Source organism: Ceratotherium simum, chromosome X, assembly GCF_057802395.1.
Source record: "Ceratotherium simum simum isolate JZ-2026a chromosome X, ASM5780239v1, whole genome shotgun sequence".
Taxonomy (NCBI): domain Eukaryota; kingdom Metazoa; phylum Chordata; class Mammalia; order Perissodactyla; family Rhinocerotidae; genus Ceratotherium; species Ceratotherium simum.
The window spans coordinates 60,330,393-60,351,800 of NC_141940.1; positions in this window are offsets into that span (position 1 = coordinate 60,330,393).

A 21,408-nucleotide genomic window follows, 5' to 3' on the forward strand; every position below is an offset into this window, starting at 1 on the left:
CTTTGTCATCACATGACATTCTCCCTGTGTATCTCCCTGTGTGTCTTCTCCTCTTCTTATAAGGAGGCCAGTAATATTGGATTAAAGGCCAGTCATATTCCGATATGACCTCATATTAACTAATTACATCTGCAACAAACCTATTTTCAAATAAGGTCACACTCTGAGGTACTTCAATATGTCTTTTTGGGGGACACAATTGAACCCATAGCACCCTACATCAAACAAGACACCCGCCAATAAGAGACCATTTGCAACAGAAGGTTGGCTTCTTTTTTTTCCAGTTTTCTTAAGATATAATTGACAATTAAAAATTGTATACAGTTAAGGTGTACAACTTGGTTTGATATACTGGAAAGTTGGTTTCTTCATCTCCAAGTCTCTCAGTGTTCCTGGGACATGTTCTGTGTTTACATTTCATTTCTGACTTGCCCACTATCCTTCACCACCCACCCATCCACACACACACATGCATACCTCCTCTAAAACCCTCCCCTAAGGGTGGTGGATGCCCTTACTCAAATGGCAGGCTTCATCTACTACACTGACTCCTGGTCTACATTAGCCATCACCATCCTACCTGTCAATACCATTGCCACCTACCTGATATCTAACCATCACTCCCAATTTGTACTTTAGTTCTGGGGGCATTGTTTAAGTTCCAAAAGTTCAAGTCCACATAAAATCCACTCACTACCCACAGACCTATGCCCAAACACAGTGTATCAAGCTGATACTTGAGAAATACTTCCCATCTGTCATCTCCTACCAAAAATACTGCTGGTGTCTCTAACTACAGAAAAATGCATTGGTAAGAATTGCCTGTATTTCTCCACCCAGAGCATCCCCTACTACAACGACTGTGGCTACCACTCCTGCTTCCTCTGTATTCTTGATGGCATTTATGACTGAGCAGCTAGTAATTATGTAGTAAAGCCTGCTGAATAGCTGTTCAGCAGTTTAGAAGAAACTCTTGGATATCACTAGAGGGTTGTTGCAAGAATGTCTTGAGATAACAGATACAAAACACCTAGTACCTTACCTGGCAGACATGGTAGAAATTCAATAAATGGTAGTTTTTAAGCTATTATTATTTCTCTACTTTCATATAAAAATACTTCCTCTGAGGATCATGCTATCCAATTATACCATGTTGTTGCAAATCGCACAATTTCCTTCTTTTTTATGGTTGAACAATATTCTATTTTACATATATACCACATTTTCTTTATCTATTCATCCATTGATGGACATTTAGATTATTTCCATATCTTGGCTTTTGTGAATATTTCTACAGTGAACATAGGAGTCCTTGTTACTGTCATCTTCAAACTTCCAGGCCAATCCCAACATTCATTGAGGACATTAACTTTCTCTCCATATCTTTTCTTGACATCATCCAGGGCAACCTCAATGTCTATGTAGATTATTCCAGTCAACCTTCTAGCCTTGCCTCTAGCCTTGATCACTTCAATACCAGACTTTTATCACCAACTCTCATAATTCACCCATTTCCATGACTATAACTTAAATCTTATAACCCAATATTGCTTCATCTCTGAAAATTTAAACTTCGGTACTCCATGTTCTGACCACAATCATTTTTTCTTCCAGTCATCTCATTCCTTTATTACCACCTCGTCTAAGCTTCTACCTGGACACTCCTTTCCCTGGACCTGGGTCCTCACTGATCAGCTCACTTTCAGATTCACTTCTGTCTCTATCCAGTCTGAATCCCATAATCTATAATTTATTCATTCATTAAACAAATATTTTAAAGGTGCCCACTGTATGATAAGCTCTGTTCTAAGAACTTTGGATATAGCAGTGAAAGTAAAAATCTACAGCCTCATAGAACTTGCATTCTAGTGAGACAAAGCAAACAATTTAAAAAATAAACAAATGACAATATAATAGATCAGGAAATAAGTGCTATGGAGAAAATTGGGTAGAAATGGGTACATACGGAAGATGGTAAGGTGATATTTGAGGATGACTTAAAGGAAATGAGAGAATAGTGTTTCCAAATTCTTGCTAGATGCCAATCTTTGTAATCCAGGATCAATAAATTTGAATTCCTGGGAATTCTCAGAAATGTCTGAAATCATAAGATACTCAATATTTTTCATAACATTTATTTGAGTGTTTCTAATTAATTATGATTTTCCATAATAATAAACAGTGAATCATTTTCCTCTGATACCAAAAGTTTCTGCAAAATAAAATCCAATATATAATACATGCATGGTTTATTATTATTATGAACCAATATATTGTGAAAAGATTATATGTTTTAATTACATGCAAAAATTATCTCTACTTGATGTAGACAATTTATAACAGAAAACATTAAAGGAAACTAACAACACAAAAATGCCAAATAAAAATCATTTAAAAACTTGAAAGATAATGCCACAAATTTCAAAGACAGCATTCTTAAAATAAAATTTAAATAAATAAATTGCATTGATTCTTTCCAGCTTTATTGAGGTATGATTGACAAATAAAAATTGTATATATTTATGTTGCACAACATGGTTTTTTTTAAGGTGTACAACACGTTGATTTAATATATGTATATACAATTGTGAAATGATTATCACAATCAAGTTAATTAACACATGCATCACCTCACATAGTTATCTTTTTTGGTGTGTGTGGTAGGAACACTCATGATCTACTCTCTCAGCAAATTTCAAGTGTACAATACATTATTATTAACTATAGTCACCATGCTGTACATTAGATCCCCCAAAATTATTCATCTTGTAACTGAAAGTTTGTGCCCTTTGAACAACATCTACCCATTTCTCCCATTCCATAGCCCCTGACAACCACCATTCTACTCTCTGGTTCTACGAGTATGACTTTTTTAGATTCTAGAGAGAGAGAGAGAGAATATGAATTTGAGGAGTGAGAGAAAGTAGTCAAGAATGACACTGAGGTTTTTGGTCTTCAATAGGAAGACTAGAATTGCCATTAACTGAGATGGGAATGACTGCCAGAGCAGTAAGAATTTGAGGGGAGGTAAAAGTCTTTGGGGGGATCTGGGGCTGTTTTAGGACATGTTAATTTTAAGATACCTACAATACATCCAAGTGGAGATGTTTAGTAGATAGCTAGATATTTAAGTCTGGAATTCAAGGAAGAGATATAGACTACAGATATAAATTTGAGAATTATAAGAGTTTAGATAATATTTAAAGCCTTGCAACTGGATGAGCTCTCCAAGGGAATACATATAGATAGAAAAGAGAAGACGTCTGAGAACTGATTCCTGGTACTCTGCAACATTTAGATGCCAGGGTCATAAATAACACTGGCTAGAGAAGTTGGAGGAAAATCAGGAGAATGTATCACCTTGGAAGCCAAGTGAAGAAAGTATTTCAAGGAGAAGGGAACAAACAAATGTATCACATGCTGCTAATTTTTCAGGTAAAATGAGGACTGAAAATTGATCATTGGATTTAACACCATGGTGACCTTGACAAGAACAGTTTCAGTGGATAGGTAGAGACAAAGCCTCATTGGGGAAAGTTTTAGAGAGAATAGAAGGAAGGGAAATGAATATAGTGAGTATAGAAATTTCATTGAAGGATTTTTGCTGTAAAAAGGAGCAGAGAAATAAGACTAATTCCTTTATAGTTCCATTCCTTTCCATTGACACCCACCTATAAACTAAAATCTTAGAACAATCAAACTATTCAAACACTGTTTCTATACCAGAGCTGCTAGATCTGTTGGTGAAAATCACACAGTCATGCTGATTGATGCCACCAGATATTCATGGTCTTCAACTTTAGCTGGAGACAAAATGCTTCAAGGCATCCATTCTACACATCCTAAACAGCTTTTACTTCCATTATAAAATTTTACTTCTTTCCTCAAACTCCTCCAATCCATACTCCTCACTCTCTGCTTAGTCCCCACAAGCAATCAGTCACCAAATATTGTTGTTTCTACCAGTACAGCCCCACTGTCACCTTCTTAATGATTTAGTTCACTCTAATTTATCATCTGGTTTATAACAGTAGCTCACCTGCTTCAGACTGTCTCCTTTATAAGGCATTTGTCCCATTGCTGCCTGAGCGGGCTTTCTAAAACACAACTGTGAGCACATACCTCTATTTAAAGCACCTCAATGGCCCCCCATCACCAATAGGATAAAGTTCAAACTCTCAAGTTTAGCATCTAAGGCCCTTCAAGATATGACTCACTCTGTTCATTCATTTATTCATTCAAAAAATATTTCCTAGGGGCCTATTCTGTTCCAGGCTCTGTGTTAGTTTCTGGTAACACCGAAGGGAATACATACTGATCTCAATTTCAGTGAGCTCACAGTTCAATTTCATTTCTGTATCACTCTTCAATACCTACCATTACTTACAGTTAGACCTTACTACTTAGGGTTCTGGAAATATGTCTTACTGCTTCAAAGCCCTTTGCTTTTCTCTACCTAAAATATCATCTTTGTTTCTTCAGATCCTAGTTAACTCCTTTAAAATTCAACTCAAACATCACATCCTCATGAATACCTTTCTCATTTAAATGCCCTTTTTCTGTCTTCCCATAGCACTCCGTGCTTACCTCTATCATAGTATTTATCACACTGTACTGACCAAATTGATTTATCTGCCTCCCGCAGTGAGACTGTCAGTTCCTTGAGGAACTATGTCTTGTTTACCTTGGTATCCCCACCACCTAGTGTAGTGCCTAATATATAGTAGGTGCTCCATAAATGCTTGAAAACATGAATGGATTAGGAAAATGTAGCATGCTTTGCTTAATCTCATTAAACTTTTACCCTGTAGTGAGTTTTATGGATCCTGATTCCTTCATCTTGCATTTTAGCTTTCTTTCCAAGTTTTGTATAACCTGCAAATCTGATCTGCATGCTTTTTAGTAGTGTGACACTACTAGAGATCTCCCTCTAAGCTTAGCATTGATCCATTAATCACCACTCTTTGGCAAGGGTCTTCCAGTTATTAACCTCCTGGGCAATGCTGTTGCCCAGATCAGGTTATCCCAGGACCTTATCAAATGCCTTGCTGAAATCCAGATATTTTTAAATCTACAGCATTCCTATCATGTATCTGTCTAGTGACCCTATCAAAAGTGAAATGAGGCTAAACTGACCTCTAAATTGCTCACCCTTACTGAAGCCTAGATTCCTCTCCACACTCCATCCCCAATCCATCCTTCTCTTCTATTTCTAAACACACGGAAGATTATGTTTTCCCATCAATGCCTCACATGTATGCCTTTTCTCACAGTATTCCCTATGTCTGAAATTATCTTCCCTCATCTCCACTTGCTAACATTATTATTCAAGATCCAATTCAAATTCAGCTTCCTCCCATAACCCTTCTGAGAATCCCACCCTTCATTTCACCTTTTTCAATCAGGTGAAATGAGAGTTTCTCTGCCATTTTTCTGTAGTCTGGGAAGAAAACAAGAGATTTGAGGAAAGCAATTTTATCCTGGTGTCCTTTACAGTCAATTACAGAGCAGGGAGTAGGACAAAGATCTTTTGGAATAATAAAGTCAGAATTAATAGTTCACATAAAGTATGTTTAAAATTTTCAAATTTGTCATATAAGCCATATGGGACTGGGGGAAAGAAGATCCATTTTAAGGTGTCAGATATGATCTACATTAAATTTATTAGGAGAGAACATACTTATAACCCTACCCTTACCCATACCCACAGAAGATATCTAGAGATGAATTCTGAGGGACAGAAAGAAGTGACGGAAATCTATTGCATGGATTATATCATCTATCTTATAAGCTGCTTTGCATTATAGTAAGTTTTCCTTGTGTTAATTCCACATCCCACCACCCTACACTAGAATATGCGCAGCTTGAGTTCTAAGACTGTGTCATAATCACTTCGTGGAATTAAATTCTTTTATTCCTGAACATGTTTCCATGAGAACCTAATATCTAAGTGATTCTTAAAGCTTACATTAAAAAATATCTGACACAAGTTTTCATTTTGAAAGATTCACTACTATTCTGTGTTTTGTATTGGTGGTAATGTCTACAATTGTCTAATAAAACCACTAAATAGGGGCCTGACCAGTGGCATAGTGGTTGAGTTTCCGTGCTCGGCTTCTGGCGGCCCGGAGTTCAAGGTTCAGATCCCGGGCGTAGACTTGCGCACTGCTCATAGGGCCACACTATGGCAGGCGTCCCATGTAGGGTGGAGGAGGATGGGCATGGATGTTGGCCCAAGGCCGGTCTTTTTCAGCAAAAAGAGGAGGATTAGCAACAGGTATTGGCTCAGGGCTAGTCTTCCTCACACACACAAAAAAAACACTAAATAAAGGACTAGGGTTTTTTTAAGCTTTAGGAAAGTTCCTACCTCAGTTTCTACTTGATAGTGCTACCTTCGTATATCTTTACACATTAATTTAATTCCCCGAACTTTCTTCCTCTAAATTTAAAGCCTCGTTCTACCACTTATTAGTTGTATGCCTGCTGGCAAATTACTTAAGCTCTCCAAGTCTCAGTTTCCTTATCAATAAAAGTAGGATCATAATTCTTACCTCAAAAGATTTTTGTAAAAACTGAATGAGATAATGTATGTGTATCAGGGTAAAAAATTTATTTAAACCTCACCCTAAGTAAAGCTTCTCTTGCCTCCTAAGGTGTGTGTGGTGTGGGAGGGGAGTTGGTGGTGGCCTAAATTTTCATCAATAGGAAAATTTGTCTCTATTCTCTTCCCATCTCTATTAGTTTTTTTGTGATTGCTGTAACAAATTACCACAAACTTGATGGCTTTAAACAATATTATGTAATAAAATGAGAAAAATTAAGTTTGGGGAGACTGACTACGGAGGCACCTGGCAAACAGAGTAGCAGGGAGATATAAGGGGAGCCTTGAGGGCAAGAGGGCTGAGCAATATGGAAGTATGATGGAGCCTGGGAAAAAAGATGACCAGTGAGAAATCCCCCGTAGGAGTATGGCCAAAAGACTTGCAAGAAGAGACATGTCTAAAATTCAGTTTCAAGTTGCTCATTTTGCATCAGTGTAAAATCTCTCTTTGGTTTCAAATTGCAAGTAAAGTGTGCTCTTTGCTATACATTGCTTGTATGAGCAGTTTGGGAGTAAATCAAGGAAAAGAAACAGGTTCTCCAACTGGCTAGGTGTCAAACAGAAAAAAGAGAAAAACTGAGATGGACTAATGGAAGCAGGAACTCAAAACCAGATGTGATTATGAGACGCTAATTCCCTGAGGAGTCACAGAAATCACAGGGAGAGCATTGGAATCCTGCAATTTGTGCTAGAGGACTTGTGCCAAAATTATGGAAATCTCAAAGCACAGTGTAATATCAGCTGACATCTGGGTAGCATATGCAAATTTCCCAGTATAGTGTCTGATGTTTAATAACCACCTAGAAAATGATTATTTATTTTTCCCCTTCCTCTTCTTACTACTGATGAGGATAGGTAGGTGTGTCTAAGAGTTGAAATAAAACAAACTTTTCAGTAAGTTATGGGTGGATAAATATTCAGCCTAATCCTTTGTAGAGTCTCTAATACTCTGGTGTTCAGAAGGAAAAATGAACACTATATGTAAAAACAGTGAGTTATAGGGGCTCCAAAAGAGCAATGTGAACATTCTGTAGATTTTAGGGAAACTAGCAGAAGAAAAATAATACTCTCCTTTTTGGCATGGTAATTTAGAACCCCAAATTTAGAAATCACTCCAAAACCATAAAATGAAGGCCTGCCACTAGAAAGTTCTTGAGGCTTTATCTTTCTCTGTTTTCAATTACACAGCCCTATAGCACAGGAAAGTAGAAACACATTTTTTTCAAATTTGGCAGAACATGAAGCATCTTTAAAAATGATATAAATCAATCATATACATTTAGACTTTTTGAAGTTTTGCAGTCATGAAAGGACCACAAACTTACAGATTGTGGAAGTTAATAACAGATTCCAGAAGCCTCTGGTCTTCTCTAGAATTCTTTTGAATGGGAAGACATATGCAGTATCTCATACGAAGAAGGACAGTCCAGGATTTGGGGAATTTTTTTCTAGCAAAGCCTCAGGGAATCACAGGCAGCATGCCTATAACCTCAAGAAATGTCAGTACAGATAATTGTCTTCCATAAGAGCCTAAGTCTTCTTTGGGCAGTTACATGGATGTCACTCAGCATTCCTATTATTTCAAAGATTCTGTCTTCTCCTCATCTCCATCCCCAGAGAAGTGGAAATCCTTCCAGCTATTCCTAAGTGAAGTTTTATTACAGACCAGAAAATTATGATGAGCACCTCCAACATAACTACTGATGAGAGCGATGCTTCTTAACTGAGTCATTTGCCCCTGAAGGGGTGAAGCAAATTCTATTTCTTTATGCTTACTTTTGAAAATTATTTCAGGACTGCTGAGGGCAGCAGAAAGAAGACCACTTGCACTTGGGAAGCTCATACTTCCTCAATACTTAGATTTTTCATTTGACCAAAATCAGTTCTATAGTGCCCCCCTAGTTAAGTAGCATAATTGTCTGATTGCAGATATTGCAGCTGACACAAGAATGAAGTTTCCAGCAAGCATTATGAAAGGACTCCTCCAGACTGAAACAATACATTAAAAAAGTTGCATTGGAAAGTAACTTTATAAAAATAAGCTTTAAAGATGCTTAGAACTTTTATCATGGAAAGATATTCAAGATATAAGTGGGGAAAAAAGGGGAACCATGAATAACATAATCCCATTTTTGTTAAAAAATATATATTTATTTATTCAGCATATACACACACGTGCGCACACACACACATACACAAAATGTCTGGAAGTACACATACCAAGTTGCTCACAAGTGTAATCTCTTGGTTTAGTAATTATTGGAGATTTTTTTCTTATTTGTATTTTCTACATTTTCAATAATTAGCATTACACATATAATAATAGAACAGCAATAATATTTTTAAAGAAAGAAATTCAGCTATTCAAATCCACTTCCCATTTCAGGATTTGGGTTTTACCACAAAATTTATAAATGTTTTTCTATAGGGTTTGTGTATCTTTTTCCAAGAGGACCACATTTGTAGAACCCTTGGCTCCTTTCCCCAATTTAAAAAATAAATTTGGTTGGTCAGTTGAAAAATATTCACTGAAGATCTACTCTACCATCTTGGTCTAAGAAATGGACTAACTATCCCTACTCTCATTGCCTAAAACATGAGATTTTTTAAGTAGAGGCTTCCTTGGCTCAGTAGGATATGTTGGTGCATCAATTACTTTGAGAGCTATTGCCCCAGTATCTAGAAGAAAGGTTTTGACTAGAGTTTTAAAGTAAAAAAGAGGCATTGGTCTCAGGGAGAAGAAAGGGCTTTTCAGGATGGAGTGGTATCTTTGAATAATGATAATTAACATTGATTAAGCATGTGCCAGGCACTTTACATGTTTTATTTTGTATAATCCTCAAAATAATGCCTTTGATGTAAGTGCAGTTGTTCCTATTTTCCAGGTTAGGAATTGAGCCTTTACTCTATTGTCTTTCTTACCATGCTACATGAACACTGGAGAGGAAGCAAGAAGCACTGGACTTCATTTCCAACAACTGTAGGGACAAATTTGGGGTGCCTATCTCATTGTGACCTCTAAGGTAGTCTAATTAAATCATTCCCATTTTCCAGCTGAGGAAACATATACAGAAGAATTGCTGTACAATTAGAGAAACAAAAAAAAAGAGAGAGAGAGAGAAAAGATTTGATTTAAATATATTTAAAGAAATGTAGAACAGGGATAAATATCAGTTTGCAAAGTATATAGTAAGGTCTCTGGACATATCCAAATATAAATAAGAAAATTTTAAAATTCTATGATATAGTATTAATTCACATGCTTTATCCTCAAAATAATGCTTTTGAGGTAAGTATAATTGTTCCTATTTTACAGGTTAGGAATTGTGGCTTAGAGAGGTTAAGTGACTCGATGAATAAATAAAATGAGAAAGAATAAAATAAGATATAAAATAAAAAGATAACAAAATTTGAAAAATAAAAATAGAGAGATGACATCAGCAAGACGGAGGCCTAGGAGGTCCCAATACTCATCTCTCCCACAAAAACAAGAAACACAATAAATAAACAACTACACACTGACGAAAATAGCTCTGGGAAAGCTCTGGACTACAATGAAGAAGCAGCAGAAATCCTACAGAGCTCAAAAACTGAAGATAGCCACATAGAAAAGCATAGGAATAATTTTACCTGTCACCCCAGTCCCCAGTCCAAAGTAGCTTGGCACCAGGAGGGATCCCCTAGGAAGGATTCCACTCCACGGGGAAAAGGAGAACAGGAGAACCCCAATAAGCCACACCACCATGGATGTTTTCAGCCTTTGCTACTGAGGGCTCCCAATGTATTCACCAGTGCTGAACCAAGCTGATGGAGCTGCTTGGAGTCCCTGCTGCTGTGTTTTCTCCCTGGGGCTAGAGCTGTTGTTGCAGTGAGATCTGCTCTCAGGGTCCCCACTTGCTGCTGTGCCCAGCTCTCTGGCATCAGGATGCTACAGAGCCCCACCATCTACAGGACCAGAGCTGTTACAACTCTGTGCTCCATCTCTGGGTCCCAAGTTGCAGCTTTGACCCACCATAAGCAAGACTGCACTGCTGCTGCTCTGGATCCTTACCCCAGGTACTAAGTCAGGGCTATGACCCACCATTACTGGGGTCACACTGCTGCTTCTTTGCACCTAGCTCGTGGGTGTTCCATACATGCAGTTTTAATGGGACATCATCAGGCTGATAGCTGCTGCTGTTCTATGACTGTTCCCTGGGGCCATAGTTGGACTTTGACCTACTTCCCCAGGGTGTGCTGCTACTGCACCCTGTCCTGTAGACCCAAGCCACCACTGCACCTTCCCATCTTAGGGTCTCTGCCACTGGTGCATCCCCACCCCCCAGGACTGAGTCACTTTAGTGAGACTCAGAGACTCAGGCCCTGGTTCCATGGGACATCTGTACATGCTTGCACCTCAGACACTGCTACCATTGCCATAGCAAGTGCACTTGTGCCCCAGAACCCCAGTTCTACTGACTCTCAGAGTGCAAGCACACAAGATCTCTGCCAAGACAGATCTCCTCAGCTAGAACTTTCTCTCACAGGCATAAAAGGAGAGCAGGAGGACCTCAGCAGCCTTTGCTTCCACAGACCACAATAGTCTTAACCACCACTGCCACGTGCAGGATCGCTGCAGTCTTGACCACAGAAGACCTCTACAGTCTTCCCTGATGTTGACCTCAGCTGATGGAGATGCACAGAGTCTACACCACTGTGTCCTCCCAGGAAGCAGGGACTGTGTGTCACCCAGCCAATGTCCTGCAGCCACCTTCAAGTGAAATTCTTTGTCCATCAAAACCAGTTAGAAAAGGCTGGAAGAGGTGACTGCTCCCTCAAATGTGCAGCCATCAACACAAAGCCATTTGAAAAAGCAAAAGAAACATAACACCACCAAAAGGACTCAATAACTTCCCAGTAACTGACCCCAAAGAAATGGAAATCTGAGAGTTTCCTGAAAAAGAATTCAAAATAATTATGATAAGGAAGCTCAGAGAGATTCAAGAGAACACAGATGGATAACTCAATTAACTCAGGTAAACAATGCATAAACAAAATGTGAAGTTCAACAAAGAGATAGAAATTGTAAAAATGAACCAAACAGAAAGACTTTCTGGAGCTGAAGAATACAATGAATAAATGAAAAATGAAATAGAAAGCTTGAACAGCAGGCTCAACCAAGCAGAAGAAAGAATCTGAAAACTTGAAGACAGATCTCTTGATATTGTCCAATCAGAAGAAAAAAATAAATAAAAATGAAAAAGAGTGAAGAAAGCTACACGAATTATGAGACACCATCAAGTGAAAGAATATTTGCATTTTGGGAGTCTCAAAAGGAGAAGAGTGAGAGTAAAAGACAGAAAACATATTTAAAGAAATAATGGCTAAAAACTTCCCAAATTTGGAGAATATATGGCTATCCAGATACAAGAAACTCAAAGATCCCCAAACAGATTCAACCCAAAGATATCTTCAACAAGATACATTATAATGAAACTCAAAAATCAAAGACAGAGAGAATTTTAAAAGCAGCAAGAGAAAAAAGACTTATCATGCACAAGGGAACCCCAATAAAGCTGTTAGCACGTTTCTCAGAAGAAATTTTGTAGGCCAGGAGAGAATGAGATGAAATATTCAAAATGCTCAAAAAAAAAAAAAACCTACCAACCAAGAATACTTTACCTAGCAAAGTTGTCCTTCAGAAGTGAAGGAGAGATAAAGACATTCCCAGAAAAATAAATGCTAAGGGAATTTATCACCACTAGACTTTCCTTACAAGAAATGATAAAGGGAGTTCTTCAAACTGAAAAAAAGGACACTCATCAGTAACATGGAAACATATGGAAGTATAAAATTTACTGGTAAAAGTAAGTACATGCTAAAAATCAAAATACTCTAAAACTGCAATGGTGGTGTGTATATCACTTTGAATTCTATCACATGGGTTAAAAGGAAAAAGTAGTGAAAATAACTATAGATACAATATTTTGTAAATGGACACACAATATAAAAAGATGTAACTTGTGACATCAACATAAAATGTGAGTGGAGGCAAGTAAAAGTGTAGAGATTTTTTATGCAATTGAAGTTAAATTGTTATCAGCTTTAAAAAACTGTTATAACTATAAGATGTATTATGAAAGTCCCACGTTAATCACAAAGCAGAAATATATAATAGACAGATAAATGATAATGAGAAAAAAATCAAAGCATACCACTACAAAAAAATCATCAATTTGCAAAGAAAGACATCAAGAGTGGAACAAAGGAACAAAGGAAATACAAGACAATGAGAGAGAAATTAACAAAATGGCAATAGTAGCTCCTTACCTATCAATAATTACTCTGAATGTAAATGGTTTAGATTCTCCAATTAAATGACATAGAGTGGCTGAATGGATAAAAAAAAAAAATCCAACTTTAAGCTGCCTAAAAGAGACTCATGTAAGCTTTAAGGATATTCATAGACTGAAAGGAAAGGGATGGAGAAAGATATTCCATGAAAATGGAAATCAAAACAGAGTAAGAATAGCTATACTGATATCAGACAAAATAGACTTTACTCCCAAAACTGTAACAACAGACAAAGAGATCATTATATAATGATGAAGGGGTCAATTCATCAAGAGGATATACTAATTGTAAATATATACACATCCAATATAAGAGCACCAAAATATATTAAACAATTATTAACAGATCTGAAGGGAGAAATAGATAGCAATGCAATACTAGTAAGGACTTCAATATCCCACTTTCAACAATGGATAGATCATCAAAACAAAAAAAAATCAATAAGGAAACATTGGACTTGAACTACACTTTAGACCAAATGGACCTAACAGATATATGCAGAACATTTTATACAGCAGAAGTAGAACACACATTCTTCTCAAGTGCACACAGAAGATTCTCAAGGATAAATCATATTTTTGGTAACAAAACAAGTCTTAACAAATTTAAGAAGATTGAAATTATAGCAAGTATCATTTCTGACCACAAAGGTATAAAACTAAAAATTGATAACAGAAGGAAAGCTGAAAAACTCACAAATAGGTGGAAATTAAATAACACACTCCTGAATAACCAATGAGTCAAAGAAAAAAAATCAAAAGAAAGACAAATCAAAAAATATCTTGAGACAAATGAAAACACAACATACCAAAACTTATGAGATGCAGTGAAAACAATTCTAAGAGGGAAGTCTACAGTGATAAACACCTACCTTCTGAAAAAAAGGAAGACCTCAAATAAACAATCTAACGTTCCAACTCAAGAAACTAGAATGAGAAGAACAAACCAAGCCCAAAGTTAGCAGAAGGAGCAAAATAATAAAGATTAGAGCAGAAATAAATTAAATAGAGACTAAAAAGACCATATAAAAGATCAATGAAACTAAGAATTGTGTTTTTTTTGAAGGATAAACAAAATGTACAAACCTTTGCTAGACTAACTAAAAAAAAGAGAGAGAGATTACTCAAATTAATAAAATTGTAAATGAAAGAGAAACATTACAACTGATATCACAGTAATACAAAGGATCATAAGAGACTACTATTAACAATTATAAACCAACAAATTTGATAATTTAGAAAAAAATGGATAAATTCTAGAAACATACAACTTACAAAGATCAACTCATGAAGTAATAGAAAACCTGAATAGACTAATAACCAGGAAGGAGATTGAATCAACATTCAAAAATCTCCCTAAAAATAAAAGCCCAAGACCAGATAGGTTCATTGGTGGATTCTACCTAACATTTAAAGAAGAATTAACATCAATGCTTCTTAAACTCTTGAAGACATCTTAAACTCTATCAAAGATGAAATAAAATTTCCAAACTCATTTTAGGAGGCCAGCATTACCCTGATACTGAAACCAAACAAGAACACTAAAAGAAAAGAAAATTACAGGCCAGTATCTCTGATGAATATAGATGCAAAAATCCTCAGCAAAATACTAGCAAACCAAATTCAAGGGGGATGTATCTCTGGGATGCAAGGATGGTTCAACATATGCAAATCAATAAATGTGATACATGTCATTCCAATAGATGCATAAAAAACATTTGACAAAATTTAACATCATTTCATGATAAAACCTCTTAACAAATTAGGTATAGAAGGAATGTATCTCAACATAATAAAGGCCACATGTGACAAGCCTACAGCTATCATCATACTCAAAATTGAAAAATTAACAGCTTTTCCTCTAACATCAGAAAGAAGACAAGGATACCCACTCTCACCACTTCTATTTAACATAGTAATGGAAGTCTTAGCCACAGCAATTAGGCATGAAAAAGAAATAAAAGGCATCCAAAATGGAAAGGAAGATGAAAACTTATTTGTTTGCAGATGACATGATCTTATGTATAGAAAATCATAAAGAATCCACCAAAATAATGAATAAATTTAGCAAAGTTGCTGGATACAAATTCAACATACAAAAACCAGTGTGTTTCTATATACTAATAATGAACTATTTGAAAGAGAATTAAAGAAGTCTCAGAGATGTCATTATCATGGTGGCATGAGAGAATCCTTTTATCTCTCTCCTTCAATCTACACTAAGTAAAACATCCGTAACCCAACAAAGGCTACATTGCACAACACATCAGGATGCCAAAAAGATCCACACATTGGTACATACAAAGGTGGGTGAATTGCAGCACAGGGAGGAGGTTAAATGGTGGAACAGCAAAGGCAGAGTTCAGGACCTTGGATTCCTGGCTGCAATGGCTGAGCCAGCCACTTCCAGCCCCAGAGAACTCAGTGGGCAGCAGCAGAGGCACACATGTGACTCCAGTCAGCCAGTCGTGGCAGCACCTGTGGCCATGGGAAGTGAAGCAGTGGCAGAGGCAGAGCCCCATATCCCAGGCACACCAGCCATGGATTGAAGCCTGGTAGCAGCAGCAGAGATGCACACAGAACTCCAATATCTCAACTGAAGTGGTGCTTGCAGCCACAAGGTAACAGGCAACAGCTGAGGCAGTGCACCACATACCAGGCTCCTGCCACTTCCTCTCCCTCCCCACTTCCCCATGGTGGCAGAGCTTCTCACCCAGGTGATCCCAGCTGTGGCTGAAAGCATCAGCCATCCCTGTGCCCCTGGGGGCAAAGCCAGTGACTGCAGCAACACCAGAAACACCAAGGCATCAGTGACTCCCAGATGCCCAGGCAGCAACAATGAGGATACCCATGACACCTCAAATAGAGGTGGTGGAAGGTGTAATATGCAGATCCTCAAATTTAGCCAGATGCAGCTCAGGTAAGAAAAACCAAAAACTAGCACTATAGTGCCCCCTACTGAAAAACAACAAGAGGCTTCTAATCTCCAAGAAGTTGAAAAGTTTGAATCAAAACAAACAAAGCTAGGGGGCCGGCTCCGTGGCAGAGCAGTTAAGTGCGCGTGCTCCACTGCTGGCAGCCTGGGCTTGGATCCTGGAAATGCACCAATGCACCGCACATCAGGCCATGCTGTGGCGGCATCCCATATAAAGTGGAGGAAAATGGGCACAGATGTTAGCCCAGGGCCAGTCTTCCTCAGCAAAAAGAGGAGGATTGGCATGGATGTTAGCTCAGGGCTGATCTTCCTCACAAAAACAAAAACAAAAAAAACAAAGCTATACCTAAATAAAAAATGTGTTTGCTACAACAAATGCACTGGCAGAGGGATAACTCAGCAAGGACCACAAAAAGCCATGGTACCATGGCATCACAAAAAAGAAAACAACTCATCAGATACCAAACATAAAGTCATGGAAGATTGCAATCTAACTGATAAAGAATTCAAAGTAGCTGTCATGAAGAAACCCACAAGCTACAAGAAAACTCAGAAAGGCACTTCAATGGCTCAGGAATAAAAGCAACAAAAAGAAGAAATAGTTCACCAAAGAGATTAAAACTCTAAAAAAAGAACCAAACAGAAATTATGGAGCTAAAGAACTCCATAAATGAGATGAAGAATGCATTACAAAGCATTGGAAATAGAGCAGATCATAAGGAAGACAGAATTAGCAACTCAAAGATAAAAACCTAGAAATAATGCAGGTGGAAGAGGAGAGAGAATTAAGACTCAAAAAAATGTAGAAATTCTATGAGAATATCTGACTCCATTAGAAAGGGCAAGATAAGGGTAATGGATATCCCAGAAGGAGAAGAGAGACAGAAGGGAGCAGAGAGCTTATTTAAAGAAATAATAGCTGAGAACTTCCCAAACCTGGGCAAGGAACTAGATATACAAATTCATGAAGCTAATAGAACACCCAATTATCTCAATGCAAAAAGACCTTCTCCAAGACACATGATAATAAAACTGTCAAAAACCAATGACAAAGAAAGAATGTTAATAGCAGCCAGTGAGAAAGAGAAAATAACCTACAGGAGAATCCTCATTAGCCTATCAGCAGATTTCTCAGCAGAAACCCTACAGATGAGGAGAGAGTGGAAAGACATATTCAAAATATTGAAAGATAAAAACTGTCACCAAGAATACTGTATCCAGCAAAGTTATCTTTCAGATATGAAGGAGACATAAAGGCTTTCCTAGATAAACAAAAGCTGAGGGAGTTCATCACCACTAGACATGCCTTAAAAGAAATGTTTAAAGGAGCTCCCCTATCTGAAATGAAAAGACAAAAGTAAACAAAGCTTAGAAGAGGGTGATAAATAGACAGAATCAGAAAATTGCAAATCTGTATCAGAATAGGATAGCATACACTTAATTATAACATAGAAGTTAAAGGGAAAAGAAGCATTGAAAACAGCTTTTTCAATTTGGTAATGAACTCATAATATAAAAAGGGATAATTTGTAACAACAAAAATATAGAAGGGGAAGATGAAAAAGATGGAACCTGCATAAGCAAATGAAGATAAGATGCTATCAGCAGAAAAATGACTATCTTATCTATGGGACCTTTTATACAAAGCACGTGGTAACCACAAAACAAAAATTCAGATCAGAATCACAAAACATACAAAAGAGGAAACTGAGAAACACACCACAGAAAACCACAAAACTGAAATGACAGACAGAAACACAGGGAAAAAGAAACAGTGGCAATATAGAGCAACCAGAAAACAAAAGATAAAATGGCAGCATTAAGTTCTCATATATCAATAATCACACTAAATGTAAATGTATTGAATTCACCAATCAAAAGACAAAGTGGCTGGATGGATTTAAAAATGAGACCCAACAATATGCTGCCTCCAGGAGGTGCATCTCAGCTCTAAAGACAAACATAGGCTCAGAGTGAAGGGGCGGAAGATGACACTCCAAGCAAATGATGACCAAAAGAAAGTTGGTTTAGCCATTTTTATATCAGACAAAATTAACTTAAAGCAAAAAAAGACAGTAAGAAAGAAAGATGAACTTTATATAATGATAAAGAGGACATCCCACTGTGGGAGATCAAGATTTGGCCATCCTAAAATATATCTCTTTTCCTTGATTGTTTTCTCTGAGGGACATTTGACCTCCCCCACTAACTGTCTAAAGAATTTGACATGGTGGCTCCTTCCTGGAACAGATCTATCATGATGGCTGTAAAGATAATGTAGGATAAATGTTACAATAGGAAAGACACCAACAAGCCCATCTTATCTGAAGTTCTGTCTCTCTGGCCACATTCTCTGGATGGCCCTGCAAGGAGTTGCCAGACAAACATTTACATTTATAAGGGAAATCTCCATTTGTAAAGGTATCTCCCTCTCTGTTTTGGGAAGGGGGGGGGATGGCCTCATTTCTAGAGACTTATTAATGTGGAAGGTGAGGCCTTAAATCTGCATAATAGCCCTACTCTTGTTTACTGTGCTTTAGTGGTAATCTCCTGTAACTGACTCCCCCCACCCCCAAAATCCTCCTTTGTCATTGGCTGAACATGGTATTTAAGATGAGAATTTCTGCTATTGTGTTGAGAAACGCAGTGTCCCTGCTTTCTCCCATGTATACATGTTATTAAACTTGGTATTATTTTCTCCTGCTAACCTGTCTTGTTAATTATTTGGCCAGCCATAAGAACCTTAAGGAAAAGGGCAGAGGGAGATTCTCCCTCTTCCCCCGACACCACAAAGAAGACATAACATTTATTAATATATATGCACCTAACATAGGAGCACCAAAGTATATAAAGCAACTATTAATAGACCTAAAGGGAGAAATTGACAGCAACACAATAATAGTATAAGACTTTAACACCCCACTTATATCAATGGATAAATCATCCAGGCACAAAGTCCACAAGGAAACATTGGCCTTAAATAAAACATTTGACCAGATGAACTTAAAAGATATATAGAAGATATAGATATAGAAGAACATTCCATCCAAAAGCAACAGAATACACATTCTTCTCAACTGCATATGGAACATTCTCAAAAATAATCACATGTTGGGAAACAAAACAAGTCTTAATAAATTCAAGAAGATTGAAATCATATCAAGCATCTTTTCCAACCACAATTGTATGAAATTAGAAATCTCCAACAAGAAGGAAGCTGAAAAAGTTACAAATATGTAGAGACTAAACAACATGCTACTGACCAACTATTGGATCAATGAAGATCAAAGGAGTAATCATAAAACACCTGGAGACAAGTGAAAATGAAAACACAACATACCAAAATCTATGGAATGCAGCAAAAGCAGTACTAAGAGGGAAGTTTATAGTAATACAGGCCTACTTCAAAAAAACAAGAAATATCTCAAATAAACAATCTAACATTAATCTAACAATAAACATCTAACAATCTAACAATCCCTAGTTTAAGGAACTAGGGAAACAAAGAACAAATGAAGCCTAAAATCAATAAAAGGAAGGAACTAATAAAAATCGCAGTGGAACTAAATGAAATAGAGACTAAAAAGACAATAGAAAGGATCGAAGAAGCTAAGATGTGGTTCTTTGAAAAGATAAACAGAATTGACATACCTTTAGCTAGAATCACCAAGAAAAAAAGAAAGAAGGCTCAAATAAATCAAATGAGAAAAGAAAGAGGAGAAATTACAATGGACACCTCAGAAATACAAAAGATTATAAGAGAATACTGTGAAAAGCTATATGCCAACAAATTGGATAATCTAGAAAAAATGGATAAATTCTTAGAATCATACAACCTTCCAAAACTGAATCAAGAAGAAATAGAGAATTTGAATAGACCAATTACCAGTAAGGAGATCAAAACAGTAATCAAAAACCTCTCAAAAATAAAAGTCCAGGACCAGATGGCTTCCCTGGTGAATTCTACCAAACATTCAAAGAAGACTTAATACCTACCCTTCTCAAACTCTTACAAAAAATTGAAGAGGAGGGAAAGCTCCCTAACTCATTCTACGAAGCCAACATTACCCTGATAGCAAAACCAGACAAGGACAGCAGAAAAAAAGAAAATTACAGGTCAATATCACAGATGAACATCAATGCAAAACTCCTCAACAAAATATTAGCAAATCAAATACAACAATACATTAAAAAGATCATGCACCATGATTTATCCCACACCAAGTGGGATTTATTCCAGGGATGCAGGGATGGTTTAACATCCTCAAATCAATCAACATGATACACTACATTAACAAAATGAAGAATAAAAATCACATAATCATCTCAATAGATGCAGAGAAAGCATTTGACAAAATTCAGCATCTATTTATGATAAAAACTCTCAATAAAATGAGTATAGAAGAAAAATACATCAACATAATAAAGGCCATATATGGCAAACCCATAGCTAACATCATCCTCAATGGTGAAAAACTGAAAGCTATCATCCTAAGAACAGGAACAAGACAAGGATGCCCACTGTTATTGAACACAATATTGGAAATCCCAGGGGCCAGCTCCATGGCATAGCGGTTAAGTGCACATGCTCCGCTGCTGGCAGCCTGGGTTCGGATCCTGGGCATGCACTGACACATCGCTTGCCAGTCCATGCTTCTTCAGCAAAAAAAAAATATTGGAAGTCCTATCCAGAGCAATTAGGCAAGAAAAAGAAAGAAAAGGTGTCTCAATTGGAAAGGATGAAGTGAAACTGTCACTATTTGCAGATGACATGATTTTATATATAGAAAACCCTAAAGAATACACGAGAAAACTATTAGAAATAATAAACAAATACAGCAAAGCTGCAGGGTACAAAATCAACATACAAAAATTAGTTGTGGGGCTGGCCCCGTGGTTTAGTGGTTGAGTGCACATGCTCCGCTACTGGCAGACTGGGTTCGGATCCTGGGCACGCACCAATGCACCGCTTGTCCGGCCATGCTGAGGCGGCGTCCCACATACAGCAACTAGAAGGATGTGCAACTATGACATACAACTATCTACTGGGGCCTTGGGGAGAAAAAGGGCTAAAAAAAAAAAAAGGAGGAGGATTGGCAATAGATGCTAGCTCAGGGCCGGTCTTCCTCAGCAAAAAGAGGAGGATTGGCATGGACGTTAGCTCAGGGCTGATCTTCCTCAAAAAAAAAAAAATTAGTTGTGTTTCTACGCACTACCAACAAACTAGCAGAAAGAGAAATCAAGAATACAATCTCATTTACAACTGTAACAAAAAGAATAAATACCTAGGAGTAAACTTAACCAAAGAGCTGAAAGACCTACACACTGAAAACTCTAAGACATTGTTGATAGAAATTGAAAAAGACAAAAAGAAATGGAAACATATTCTGTGCTTGTGGATTGGAAGAAATAACATAGTTAAAATGTCCATATTTCCTAAAGCAATCTACAGATTCAACGCAATCCCTATGAAATTTCCAATGACATTTTTCACAGAAATAGAACAAAGAATCCTAAAATTTGTATAGAACAACAAAAGA